Source organism: Mauremys mutica, chromosome 1 (genome assembly GCF_020497125.1).
Source record: "Mauremys mutica isolate MM-2020 ecotype Southern chromosome 1, ASM2049712v1, whole genome shotgun sequence".
Classification (NCBI taxonomy): domain Eukaryota; kingdom Metazoa; phylum Chordata; order Testudines; family Geoemydidae; genus Mauremys; species Mauremys mutica.
The window spans coordinates 89,747,482-89,760,826 of NC_059072.1; the positions used below are offsets into that span (position 1 = coordinate 89,747,482).

The window sequence follows — 13,345 nt, forward strand, 5'->3', positions numbered from 1 at the left end:
GAGGCTGATATCTGGGATCCTGTCTGCCCTGGGCTTTTACCCCTACTAGAAAACCATGCTTGAACACATTTCCAGCCTGTTTAAATTGGATTCTCTAAGGATATGCAGCTGGGGGGTGTGAATGGCAGCTCATGTAGGTGTACCTGCACTATCTGCACTCTAGCTAGCTCATTAAAAATAGCAATGTGGACGTCATGGTGCAGGCTTCAGCACCAGCTGCACAAGGGAAGATGGACCAGTGGGGGTTCATGCGGGCTTGTGTACCCTGAACTGCCACATCCTCACTTTTATTTTTAGCAAGCTAGGTAGAGTACAGCAGCGCAGGTACGTCTACATGAGTGCCAAATCAGATGAAAGCTGAGGCCAGCTTCTTGTTTCCTCCACACCTGTCTGCTCATCATTTAGTCTGGATGAGGGAAAGAAAAGAAGGGTCTGAGTGTCTGCATCAATACAAGTACAGGTGTGGCTATATAGCTATGGAAAGTAGTCTAGTGTTTGTGATTGCACCCACAATGTGCTAGACACTTCCCAAATGGAAAAGAAGGTATTGTCCTTCCCCTGAGATACTTGCTATTGTCATTATTTATTAGTATTAGTCACTCACACAGAGGCCCAACTGACATCAGGGCGCCCCTATGCTTGGCACTGTACAAATACATAGTAAGAGATAGTCCCTGTCCCAAAATGCTTGTGATGTAAATGGACAAGACAGACCAAGGGTGGAAGAAAAGTAGTATTAGTATTCCCATTTTACAGACTGGGAGTTGAAGCATAGAGGGATTGAGTGACTTGTCCAAGGTCACACAGGGAGGCTGTGGCAGAGTCAACATGTCACAGCCAGGTCATGGGCAGCCAAACCTCGTAGTCAGAGCCAGAGTTCACAGTTGTGACACAGGAGTCGAGTCAGCTGGGTCAGAATATTGGGAGGACAGAAGCAAGAGAGAAACTGGAGATCAGAACAAAGAGTCAAGAACCAGAGTCAGGCCAGATCAGGATACCACGGGGTCAGTGGCAGGAGCCAAACTGTGCCAAGAATCACAAGTCAGATGCCAGGAGTCAAGCCAGGTCAGGAAGCACAAGGCACATAGTCCAGAGCAGGGTGGAGCCCAGTTGTTCAGACAGGTTCCTGTTGCTGGTTTAAGTAGGGCCAGTGGGTCAATCAGTTGTTCTGGGACTCCACCAGTCAGAACCCAGGGGCAGAGCCTCACACTGGGGCTGGGTTTTATGGGTCCCAGGTAAGCAGTTGTCAGCTGGCTGTCAAGTGGAGCGTTGGTGCATGGCTGCTCCTATATACTCTGCAGGCCTGGATTTGGACCTGTTGGTCATGACAAAATAGCTGAGCCTAAATCTCCTGAGTCCTAGTCCAGTGCCTTAACCTTGAGATTATCCTTCTTCTCACAGTCTAAAGAGAGACTGAGGGTAGCAGGAAGGGGTGCAATGCAATTTAAATTAACAACATATTGTGGTCAACGTGGCGATTGGCCACATCTCAGTAATAAAAATTGTATTGACAGTGTCTGGGCGTTTGGGGGTTTGGGGGTGCTTGTTTTTAATATTTGTAGTTTTTTAAAAGCTGAACAGCAAATTTCTTTCATTATATATATATATATATATATATATATATATATATATATATATATATATATATATATATATACACACACACAGAGAGAGAAACCTGTTTAAGACCCCAAATCAGTTGGACAATTATATGGTGACTTAAATGTGATAAAGACATTTTCATATTAAAACCAATAACTGAAAAACATTTCCTCCAAGGCTCAGCTGCTGGGACCCAAGTTCAAGATTCTGTGTTTCCCTGGCAACAGGTGATGACATCACAAGAAGCTAAGCAAAACATAGTCCTGCAGTGCCCCCTGGGCTGCTGTCATGTTATCAGTGGCTGCTGAAGACACATGGAGACAGATGACTAAAGGAGGAAGTTACCCAAAATTTAAAATATCTTTTCTTTAAAAGAAAGGTGTGGGGGAGAGAGAGGTTAGTTCTAAGGCCTCACACTGGTTCATTCATGAAGATCACTTTCCAATGCTTTAGAACCACACAGCAGTTAAAAAAGAAGAAGAAAAATGAAAAAAAAATTCCTGAGGCAGCAGCCACATCATCTTTGCCTGCAGAACCCCACCCCTACAAATTCAAAACATTGCCATGGTGACAAATTTCAGCTGTAAGTATGAGAAACTGTTTCTGTGTGAAAGCCATTTTTGTAGAAACATGAAAAAACTATAATTAACCCCCACCTAGCAGTTTACCAGCATTGTTGCCAAATATTCAGAACTAGATTGGCTTCTCAGTTTAGGAATGGGTAACATGAGTGTAAATAAACTGATTTTTTTTTAAATCGTGGATTCTACTAACTGAATTTACCCCTGTAAGTTACTATAATACTCTGAGATCTACAAAAAATATTGTACCATGTGTTCATTTGCTAACAAATTACTTAGAGTGAATATTAATGCCTTATGACTTAGAGAGCATAGATCTAACCTGAGATGTGATTGGAAATCTGAAAACATTTTAAATCACATTCTCAACTGATTTACACCAGAGTTAACCTGGAGAGTTTCCTCTGCAGTCAGTGGAGTTACTCCAAATTTACAACCGTTGCACAGACATCAACTCTCAATAATCTAGGAGGAGCTAAATTGTGCCCAACTATTCATGCATTCACATAGCCCAAATTATATGTCAGCTAATGAAAGACACCATAGCAAAGGCTCTCAGCTCCCATCCTGGGTTTCACAGGTAATCAGTGTGAATTAAACTAGCATTTTCTTGTTTGTGCACAGTCTGAGTTCTGCATTAATACAACTCTGCACGAAGTCCTCCCACTAATCTAATTCCTCCCAGAATCACAAAAGCACAGCTGTGTCTGCCAGTAGCCGCATAACCATGGAGTGTACTGCACAGTGCTGGGGATAGATGGGGCCAAATCCTCAGCTGCTATAAATTCAGGTAACTCCATTGAAGTCAATAGAGCTGAGAGGCTAGCCCCATGAAGACTGTCAATCAGTTTCTCTTCTCCCGCTCAATCTCATGCTGAAGTCGTAAACCTGCATTTGTAAGATCAGAACTCATTGCCAAAGAGATAGTGGTGTGTCTGATTCAGCATTATGGCTGCTATGGGATTGAATGAGAAGTGAGGATGGGCTCGTGGGTGGGAAGAAAGTCCATGCTTTAAGCAACACATTTCTTATACAGAAATAGAAAAGGGGAAATATCATCCCAACTCCCTGCTGGGTGTAAATGACATGGCAAACCAAACGCTTGCTCCCGGATTTGTCTTACTGTGTCAGAACAGCATGGAAATTAATCTTTAATCTCATCTCCCCACAAACCCCACATAGCCACTCAGTCATGCGCCACTCTCCAGTGCAGGTGTCTACAGTGTCACCAATACCATATAGAGTGCTACGTTCTATGTAGTCCTCTCACAGTAGCTACGCCATGGTACAGATATTTTTGCTTCAGACTCCATTAACAAGACATGTGCCCCACATTCAAATCATAATATTGTTTTATTTCCCCTTAAAAATGTCCTTCAGTAGCCATTAAAAACTAGTGATTACAATTCATTAATCATGTAAGGGGCTTACAGGAAACTGGGTCACAACCCAGCTATTGTCCACAGAGCTCCCCAAATCCACACAACTGAAGTTCAGACCTTTTACTGCTAACAGAGGAGTTCCCTGGATGCTCGCTGAGAAAAATTCTAGCAAAGTCAGCAGCCTTTTTGAATCTGCATCAAGCAGAGGCAAATTTGTCCTTGAGATACCTCATGGGGTGAAGGTCCTTACTAAGACTGTCTCACTGCCTTAGGCAGTGTTTGCACTGAAACTGAATGTTAAGCAGAGGCCAGTATTTGGAGGGACACTCTCCAAGGAAAATCCCAGAATACTGTGGGAGAATGAGGGGCATTTCCCTCTGAGCCAATGCCCCATTATAGTGCTTGGGAAACGGGATCATATTTTTTAATTAAAATATAAAACCTTACAGCTTGTGGTCGTTAAAGATCCATAGTAAAGATGATGTTTTCCAGAACAGTAGAGTTACTTCCAGTAATTTAGTCAAATTCCAATTTGGATAATTACATTCTTCTTATCTGAAATCCACCCCTCTCCCACCATTTCATTTGGAGAAGTTATTATTCTTCACTTCCTGTCTTAAACTGTTAGATTCAATAAGTATGTAAAAGCAGCAAAGAGTCTTGTGGCACCTTATAGACTAACAGACGTTTTGGAGCATGAGCTTTCGTGGGTGAATACCCACTTTGTCGGATGCAAGATAAGTATGTAATATACATTAATATATCTACAATGTTCTAATGCAGCCCCCAAATTATTATCAAGGAACTATGTTCAAAGTACTGTACAAGTATTAATCAATTAATCCTCACCATACTCATGAGAGGAAGAAAGTAAGTTTTATTCCTGTATTTGACAGCTGAGGAAACTGAGGCAAAGAGATTTGCCCAAGGCAAGTGACAGAGCCAGGACTGGAAGTGAAATGTTTCTTAACTCTGTGCTCATCCCTCTAGCCTCTCGGCCTCCACAATTACAGCTGTAAAGTTGCTGGCATGGAACTGCTGCCTTATTCCCACCCTCCTGCTCCCCACCTCCCCCGTTTGACTGTATGTATAAACAGGGAACAATTTGTAAAGTGCTTGAGCATCTTTCCAGGTAAAAGTTGCTATAGAAATGTAAACTACTGTGGGTTGGTTTTTGTTTGTTTCTAATCATTGCATCTTTCAAGTCCTTCTCAGGAAAGTTCGGAAATTAAAAATCTAGAGAAAAAATAACCTTACCATAAAAATATATATATTTTATTCTCAAACTTGAGGCCTAATTAGTTAGTTCAAGTCAGAGGCTGGTCACTACTATTTTAAAAAGCCACAGTATCCCCGCACATATGCCAGGAAGCTGGTGAGAGGAGTTAATCCTGTCTAATCTGTGTTCTCCCAGGAACAGAGTTGCTAGCAGGGCCGGCTCCGGGGGTTTTGCCGCCCCAAGCAACGCAAAAAAAAAAAAAGCCGTGGTCGCAATCAGCTCTACCACCGTGGCTTCAGAATTCGGCAGCTGGTCCTTCACTCCGAGAGGGAGTGAGGGACCCGCAGCCGAAGAGCCGGACGTGCCACCCCTCTCCATTGGCCACTCCAAGCACCTGCTTGCTGGACTGGTGCCTGGAGCCGGCCCTGGTTGCTAGGTGTCTGACCAGGCTGTTAAAAGTCTGGTTGGCAGCACAGTGGGGCTGGCAGGCTCCCTACCCAATTCTGCGTGGCTCCGCCTCCCAGGAAGCAGCCAGCATGTCCCTCCTGCTCCAAGGCATAGGGGTGACCATGGGAGCTCCGCACACTGCCCCTGCCCAGAACACCAGCCCCTCAGTTCCCATTGGCCAAGAACCACAGCCAATGGAAGTTGCAGGGGCAGTGCCTGTGGGCAGGGGCAGCGTGCAGCAGAGCCCCCTGGCTGCCTCTATGACTAGGAGCCTGAGGGACATGCTGGCCACTCCCAGGAACTGCCTGAGGTAAGCACTGCCCAGAGCCCATACCCCAAACCCTCTTCCACACCCCAACGTCCTGCCCCAGCCCTGAGCCCCCTCCTGCACCCCACCTCCCTCCTGGATCCTGCACCCCCTCCCACACTCCGAACTCCTTGGCCCCAGCCCAGAGCCCCCTCCTGCACCGCAAGCCCCTCATCCCCAGTCCCACATCTGAGCCTGCACCCCCAGCCAGAGCCCTCACCCCCTTCTGTATCCCAACCCCCTACCCCAGCCTGGAGCCCCCTCCCATACTCCAAATCCCTCAGCCCCATCCCCAGCCCAGAGCCCCCTCCCACACCCTGAACCCTTCATTTCTGGCCCCACCCTGGAGCCCTCACCCCTCCCACACCCCAACCACCTGCCCCAGCCCAGTGAAAATGAGTGAGTGATGGGGGTGGCAGGAGAGCGAGCAACAGAGGGAGGGAGGTGGAAAAGAGGCAAGGCAGGGGTGGGACCTCGGGGAAGGGGTGGGGCAGGGGGCAGGGCAAGGGTTTTTGATTTTCTGCTATTAGAAAGTTGGCAACCTTACCCAGAAACCATATTTGTAAAGGTGCCCCTTGCCTTAGGTATCACGTAATTTAGAGATGCAACCAACACCAAGCTATTTTCAATAGACTAAGCCTCTAACCCAGGCCATCTACTTGTACTAAGAATATTATGCAGGAAGGAGAGATAAATAAACATGTGACTGAGGTGGAAGGCTGCTCTCCAGCCCCGGGCTCAGTGCAATAATTTCTTCCTCCCAGGGCAGACAGGCAGTGCCAGGTAGGTTTTCTACAAGGCCTGGTTCCGCAGATAGCAGTCGGAAGCTGCTATTAGCACTGCTCTTTCAGTTACAGGCCAGATGAAGGGGAAGCAAGGCCACCTAGAGATTAATCCAGCAGACCTTTTCTTTAGTTGTAATACCATTATTTAACTGAGTCCAATTAATTACAGAACAGTAAACACATTTCACAATATTATGTTTTCCAGGAGCCATGTTCCCAAACCATAACCAGACAAACAAAAGTGTTTGTGGGGAACTGTAAAGGAGCACATGACCTATAGCCTTTGCAAGGATTAAGGACCTAAGGTTTGTTCATCTTGTACAACCAGAAATCTGAAAGCAACATGTGGTTTTTACCTGACATATTAAAAGTTGCATGCAGATATTTTCTGTTTAAAAATGCATTGGTGTAAAAGTGGCACTTTGCCTCCACAAGTGACCTTGCATCTGGCAATTTTCACCAGTTTTTGGACTGAGCCATTCATTTCTCTTCATGCCTTACCAAGGGCCTTTACTCCACAGAATGAGGGAAGCAGCACCCTTTCCTTCCTCCTCCCTCTGCCGTTAAGTTGTCATCGGGGGAATCATCCCTATGTTTTGAACCTACTTAGAGACTGTCAGACCTGGAGCAGTACAATTGCCATTTGATAGCCAGTAAGTGCAAGAGCCCGGTGTCAGTACAAGACAGGATAGAGTGAGCATGTCCTCCCTGCATTGACAGCCCTGAACATTCCACATTCCTGAAGCACCAGACCAAGTATTATTTAAACTCATCCTACCCTATCAAAGGGGTGGAGTATATAACACTGACTCTGTTTACACTTGTGTTTTGTTCACAGCATACACACAGAGAAGTTAGATTAAAACAAATATTCTTAATGGAAGATTGCAACCTGACACTACTTTATTTCTTAGAATTCAGAATAGCACAAACCCGAAACAGAAAGACAAAGCACCATGCTCCCCAAGGCAGAGAGGCACAGCCCATCCCTCCTTATTCTAGGCTGTCTGTTTGCTGACTGACTGCTTCTAGGACCTGATTGCGTACTTCCTTACAGAGCCCCTAGCTTGCAAGCAGGGCCCGGAAAACCACGGAGGATTTAAAGGTACAGATAATTTTAACACAGTTTTCAATACATCACAATGTACACATATGCTGCCATTCCCCAGGAGACTGAAAGTGCTCTTAGACAGGGCCGGCTCCAGACCCCAGCACGCCAAGCGCGCGCTTGGGGCGGCCTCCTGCGGGAGGGCAGCAAGCGGTTCCGGTGGAGCATCCGCAGGCATGCCTGCGGGAGGTCCACCGGAGCCACGGGACCAGCGGACCCTCCGCAGGCACGTCTGCGGGAGGTCCACCGCAGCCACGGGACCGGCAACCGCCAGAGCGCCCCCCGCGGCGTGCCGCCGTGCTTGGGGCAGCGGAAATCCTAGAGCCACCCCTGCTCTTAGAGAAGTGCCAGGATCAACAATGGAATGTGGCTATTCAAAACATCTTAGAGCTCAAACAACTTGTATGAATATATTTATAATGCTCTTGCTTCCTTTGAGGTGGACAGGGACCTGATTCTTAATACTGGACAACAGAATCAGAGTGGTATAGTCTTCACTCGCCAGTCAGGGGACACTGTGTGACTGAATCTGCTCAGTTAGAAGCTAACTGGAGATGGATGCGGTGCAGAGCAGTGATGAAGCAGAGAATAATGACACGTTGCCCTCTGGCTGGCAAAAGGTCAGTTACCAAACTCAGAAGTTCAAAACTCAGAAGACAAACCAAAACAGTCTGTGACTCATTCTCAGCCTCAAATGCAAAGTTAAATCTCGTGCATCCACCCCAGGCCACAAATGTACTTTGTGGCATTACTGCTAGTAGCATCATGTCCCAAAAGGAGCAGGCAACGTACAAGAGAAAACACCAGGGGCAGGGATAGCCAAGCCTCCCTACCTGTTTCCCAGTCATGGAGCACAACTTTCAGACTAAGATGTGTTCATCTCCGCTTGCCAGTGGCCAATTGGCCTTAGACCTACCTTGTAGGTCCACAACCCCAGGTGACCCAGCCTACTTAAGACTGTGTTCCTGTGTGCACCCAAATGTATACATCCTACATCCAAACACTCAAGTCCACTTTCCCACACAGTGTACACTTAGGTGTGTATCTCACCCACTTACGCAATACAAACCATAAACACATACAACCTATATCCACTATTACCAATAGGGTGACCAGACCGCAAGTGTGAAAAATCGGGACAGAGGGTGGGGGGTAATAGCCTTCTATACAAGAAAAAGCCTCAAATATCGGGACTGTTGCTATAAAATCGGGACAATTGGTAACGCTAATTACCAATTCTCATGATATTTGTGTTTGAGTCCCAACAGCTTAGAATCTCAGCTCTCATTGTTTTTTAAAAACTGTCTAGCCCTGATGACTGCAGAGAAAAGCTTGAAAATGCAACCCTAAACATTCCAACACGAGAAGGAAAATGAAAAGAACCCAAAAGGTATGTTTTAAATCTCACACTTTTAAGCCAGTCACCTGTTTTGTGGGGATATGACATGTGATTTTTGAATGCTTGTGGTTGGCAAGACTGTTATCCCTACACAGACTCTCTCCCACACACACCAAAAATACACATGTTCAGGCATACAGAGTCACTCTCACGTATTAAACTCCCTGAGAGAAAGGCCTTCATTTAGCTTCCTGTTCTTCTGATGGGTTCTGAAGGGCGAATACAGGTAAATAACATCCCAGTTTATGGAGCAGGTAGTGTAAGACCTGAACCCCACCTGTTTTGTGTTTCTTTTTATTCTGTTTACTTCAGGCCCCCTCTAAGTCAGCTACCAAAAGAGGTGTGCCCCTTCTCCCCACTCCTCAAGATTTGCAGTCCTCCAGGAAGTTGGCTTAATGATAATTTAAAGATTAAACATCATTTTTTAAAGTAGTATTTGCCTATGTCACTAGTAACACCCCAGGTTATTAAAAATCTATTGTACTTGATGGTATTTGTTTACTCTGGCACTTTACTATGCTAGAGCAGTGAAATGACACTCTTAAATTTCATGTCCTGGTTCCCCTGCACTAATTCAGTGCAGTTGTGATGGGATTCCAACATGGCCTAAATTTAGGTGTATGTGTGTGTGTGTGATATTTTAAACACATTTGTAGTTGAATGTTTTGTTATTTAATGAATCCAAGCACTTTTATTGTTCAGTTTGATGCCTTTCCTTTTTTTAAACACTAAACCTAAATTTGGATCCTAAATGATTTGAAAGTCATGCCACCAAATGACTGGTTAATGTACTGCCGAGATCAAAGCTAGGCAGGTTCCAGCTGGTGATAGAAGAATGAGTAATAACATAGTAACCATCAGGATTTCAAATGAGACAAAAGAAACCAAGTGAATGAAATACAGGCCAGATAAAAAGCCTTAAAATGGAGAAGACAAGACTCCACTATGGTCAGAAAGGGTGGAAAGGAGGAATACGTACACTGGAGAAGGGAGTATGTTAATTAATCCTTAGAAAGCTGTCTAGTTTCCAGGTGGTGGGCCCTGAAACCTAGGTTTCAGATATTCTGCTCTCAGGGTTTGTCAACACATAAGACACTACAGCAGCACCAGTGTAGCAAAGCTGCTCTAGCACTTCCATGAAGACGCTACCTAAGTTTCTCCCAGCGGCATCTGTAATCCACCACACTATCTACACTGTGGGTTAGGTCAGTTTAACTGCATTGCTCAGGGGTAGGATTTTTCACACCCCTGAGTGACACAGTTATAATAATTTGCTAGTGTAAATCAGGCCTGAGTTACTCTAGTATACATGTGGAGTAACCCCACCAATGTCATAGGAGTTTCTCTGCATTCATATAGATCAGGGGTAGGCAACCTATGGCACGTGTGCCAAACACGGCACACCAGCTGATTTTCAGTGGCACTCACCTGGCCACCGGTCTGGGGGGCTCTGCATTTTAATTTAATTTTAAATAAAGCTTCTTAAACATTTTAAAAACCTTATTTACTTTACATACAACAATAGTTTAGTTATATATTATAGATTTATAGAAAGAGGCCTTCTAAAAACATTAAAATGTATTACTGGCACGCGAAACCTTAAATTAGAGTGAATAAATGAAGACTCGGCACACCACTTCTAAAAGGTTGCTGACCCCTGATATAGATTCTGATCTCAGCTACAACTGTATCTTGCTGTATGTTCTGAGGGCTGGGAGGGAATGACTGATAGTAGCAGGAATGTTCCAAAACTTGGAAGAGAATTAAACGTGTGTGAGAATAGCAAGAGAATTTGATGCCTGGGCTGGGAAATTGGCACTTGTCTGACATAGGGGATTGCCAGAGAGCACAGCAGCTCTGTGCAGGGGAGTCAGAATGACTTTTGAGGAAAAGGATAGAGGGGGTTTGGCAGTTTCATGGATGTCGGGACCAAATATTTATTGGGGCTGGTTGACAGAAAGAGATCTGCTCTTGGTGCTTATCAAGAGGGAAGAAGGCCCCAGAATAGATTCACAGCTGATATAGAGTTAGGTTATAGGACAAAGTAGCTAGTGAGAACAAGGTAAAAAGTGGAAAATTTTCATGGGAAGGAATTTGCAGAAAAAAATCCGTTTGTGAGAACTGAAACAGAATTCATTGGCTTCTCAGATGCCCACCTGGAAGGCACTTGTCTTTTTCACTTTCTGCCACTGGCCAGGGAGTTGTCATTTCAGTTTCTCTAATGGAAAATCAAAAATGGTCAGCAAAACCAAGACTTTCAATGGGAAAGTTTCAATTTTGCAAAATGGGCAAATCATTCCAGCAAAAAATTCCTGACCTCCTCTGGTATCCTGCTTACAGCATTAGACAATACCTGTTGACAAAAACACCCTATCGCGTGTAGGCAAACACTTTTCATAAAGCAGTCACTCCATATTAATCCTCTCAGTCCTTGTCCTCAAAGGAAACATGCACAACTTTGTACATGGGATGAGCATGGGAACTTAAATTCATAACCCTGCTAGACACTAAAAAACATGGACTCAATAGAGAGACTGATTTTATGGCTCATTACAACAATTTGTAAGACACCCTGATGAGCTCTGCAAAGCTCGAAAGCTAAAGTTGGTCCAAGAAGAGACCTTGTCTCTCCCAGTACCTGTGGGGGAAGTTAACCCATCCCCCTCCACCATGCTTCTCTCAACTTGCGCAATGTTGTATTCACGATGTGAGTGTGTGGTGAATTTCTATGCCCTGAAGCATGATGTTTGATTATATGTTGTGGCACACATGGGGATGATTTTTAATAATGAATCTGGACCTGCCAGAGTGATATTTTCCATACCCTCAGATAGTTCACCCTACCTGCCTGCCAGGGTAGGAGAGCCTATCCACCTAGGGAAAGAGGGAGAGGCCCTTTCCAATAGTCTAACAGCTTACACTTAAGGGTCTTTAAGAGACAATAACAGAGCAAGTATCTTTAATGGCTCTAGCCTGTGCTTCTTGGGAGCATCAAAACCAGTTTGAATCAGGTAGGTCACACTGAGGCCTGGTCTACACTGGGGTGGGGGGGGGTCGATCTAAGGTATGCAACTTCAGCTATGAGAATAGCATAGCTGAAGTCAACGTATCTTAGATCGAATTAAAATTACTTACTTCACGTCCTCACGGTGCGGGATCGACGGCCACGGCTCCTCCGTCAACTTTGCTTTTGCCTCTCACGCTGCTGGAGTTCAGCAGTCGATGGGAGAGCGATCTGGGATTGATTTATTGCATCTACACTACATGCGATAAATCAATCCCCGACAGATCGATCGCTACCCACCGATCCAGCGGGTAGTGTAGACGTACCGTGAGAGTAGCAGAGAGTCACACAGATACTCATGCAGAGCTGAGCTTGCTTGGAGAATGCAGGTATGTCTATGCTGCAGCTTCAGAAGTCTGCCTCCCAGACCAGGTAGACAGACACGCTAGTTCTGCTCAAGCTAGCATGCTAAAAACAGAAGTGTGAATATTGCTGCATGGGCAGCGGCTCAGGCTAGCCACCCAAGCTTGGTCCCACAGACTTACACTCAGGTAACCAGACCATGCTGCCAGCCCTGCTGCAATGTCAACACTGCTATGGAATTAGCACAAGTCTGTCTACCTGGGCTGGGAGGTATGCTCTCAGCTGCAGTGTAGACATACCCTGTAAGGCCTGGTCTACAAACAGTTTTTATACCAGTGTAACTATGTCAGTTAGGGCTGTGATATTATTTACCAAAATAATTATGCTGGTATAAGCCCTAGCATGGTTAAAGGTTCTTTAGAATGGTAGATCTTATTCCCCTTCCTAGATGGGAATACACTCTATCATTATAAAGCACATCTATACCAGTATAACTGTGCATACGCTAGAGCTATGTGTGCACTACAGTTTCCTGTCAGCATAGCTATGTCAGTCAGGAGTGTGCAGCGGTATGATCCTTGATCAACATAACTGTGCCGCTGCTGGCCAAAGTCCCTAGAGTAGATGCAGCTTAACATTCTGGTTCTGTTCGGCTCCTGTAAGTTCAGAGGAAAGCCCATCTAGTTTATATTCTAGCAAAGCATAAGATTAGATGACACATGTGTAGGTTGCCAGTTTTAACATTTTTTTCCCTCTGCTTTGATCCAAATCCTGAATCAAAAGACTTTGTTTTTTAAAAGCTGTTGAGCTATATCACCAGTCACAGGTTCCTAACTGAAGGAAATGCAGGTGCCCAAAACCCAGTCAGACCTATAGAGTTGGTATATAAAGGGTAGTGTGCCCAGGAACTTGTGGAAGAGTTATGTGATTCCACCCTGAGACAGGTAAAGGCAAGAAGAGGCCCAAGTGGGTGCATTCAGAGCACCCAGAAAGTGGGTGAGCCCCCTAACTGTGACACCCTTATAGCATTAACTTAGCTTGCATAGCTATACATGTTAACAATGGCCACACCGTTATACAAAGTTATACTCTTAAAATTCCCCAAAGTATTTGGAAAATGCTTCTTTTGTCCAAATCACAGCATGGCC

The 13,345-nt window shown here is 45.1% G+C and overlaps 1 long non-coding RNA gene across 5 annotated transcripts in view; it reads left to right on the top strand.

The window, feature by feature from the left end:
• Positions 1-910: 910 nt before the first annotated feature.
• LOC123345861 overlaps positions 911-13,345 on the top strand; it is a 31,975-nt gene continuing 19,540 nt past the window's right edge. For 3 of the 5 annotated variants that reach the window (XR_006572868.1, XR_006572871.1, XR_006572870.1), the window contains exons 1-7: positions 911-1,065; positions 1,780-2,185; positions 6,529-6,628; positions 6,845-6,976; positions 7,238-7,428; positions 7,871-8,051; positions 8,741-8,821. This is a non-coding gene — a long non-coding RNA (uncharacterized LOC123345861). The remainder of the gene's footprint in view (positions 1,066-1,779; positions 2,186-6,528; positions 6,629-6,844; positions 6,977-7,237; positions 7,429-7,870; positions 8,052-8,740; positions 8,822-13,345) is intronic. The other 2 variants (XR_006572872.1, XR_006572873.1) reach the window with 1 other exon arrangement.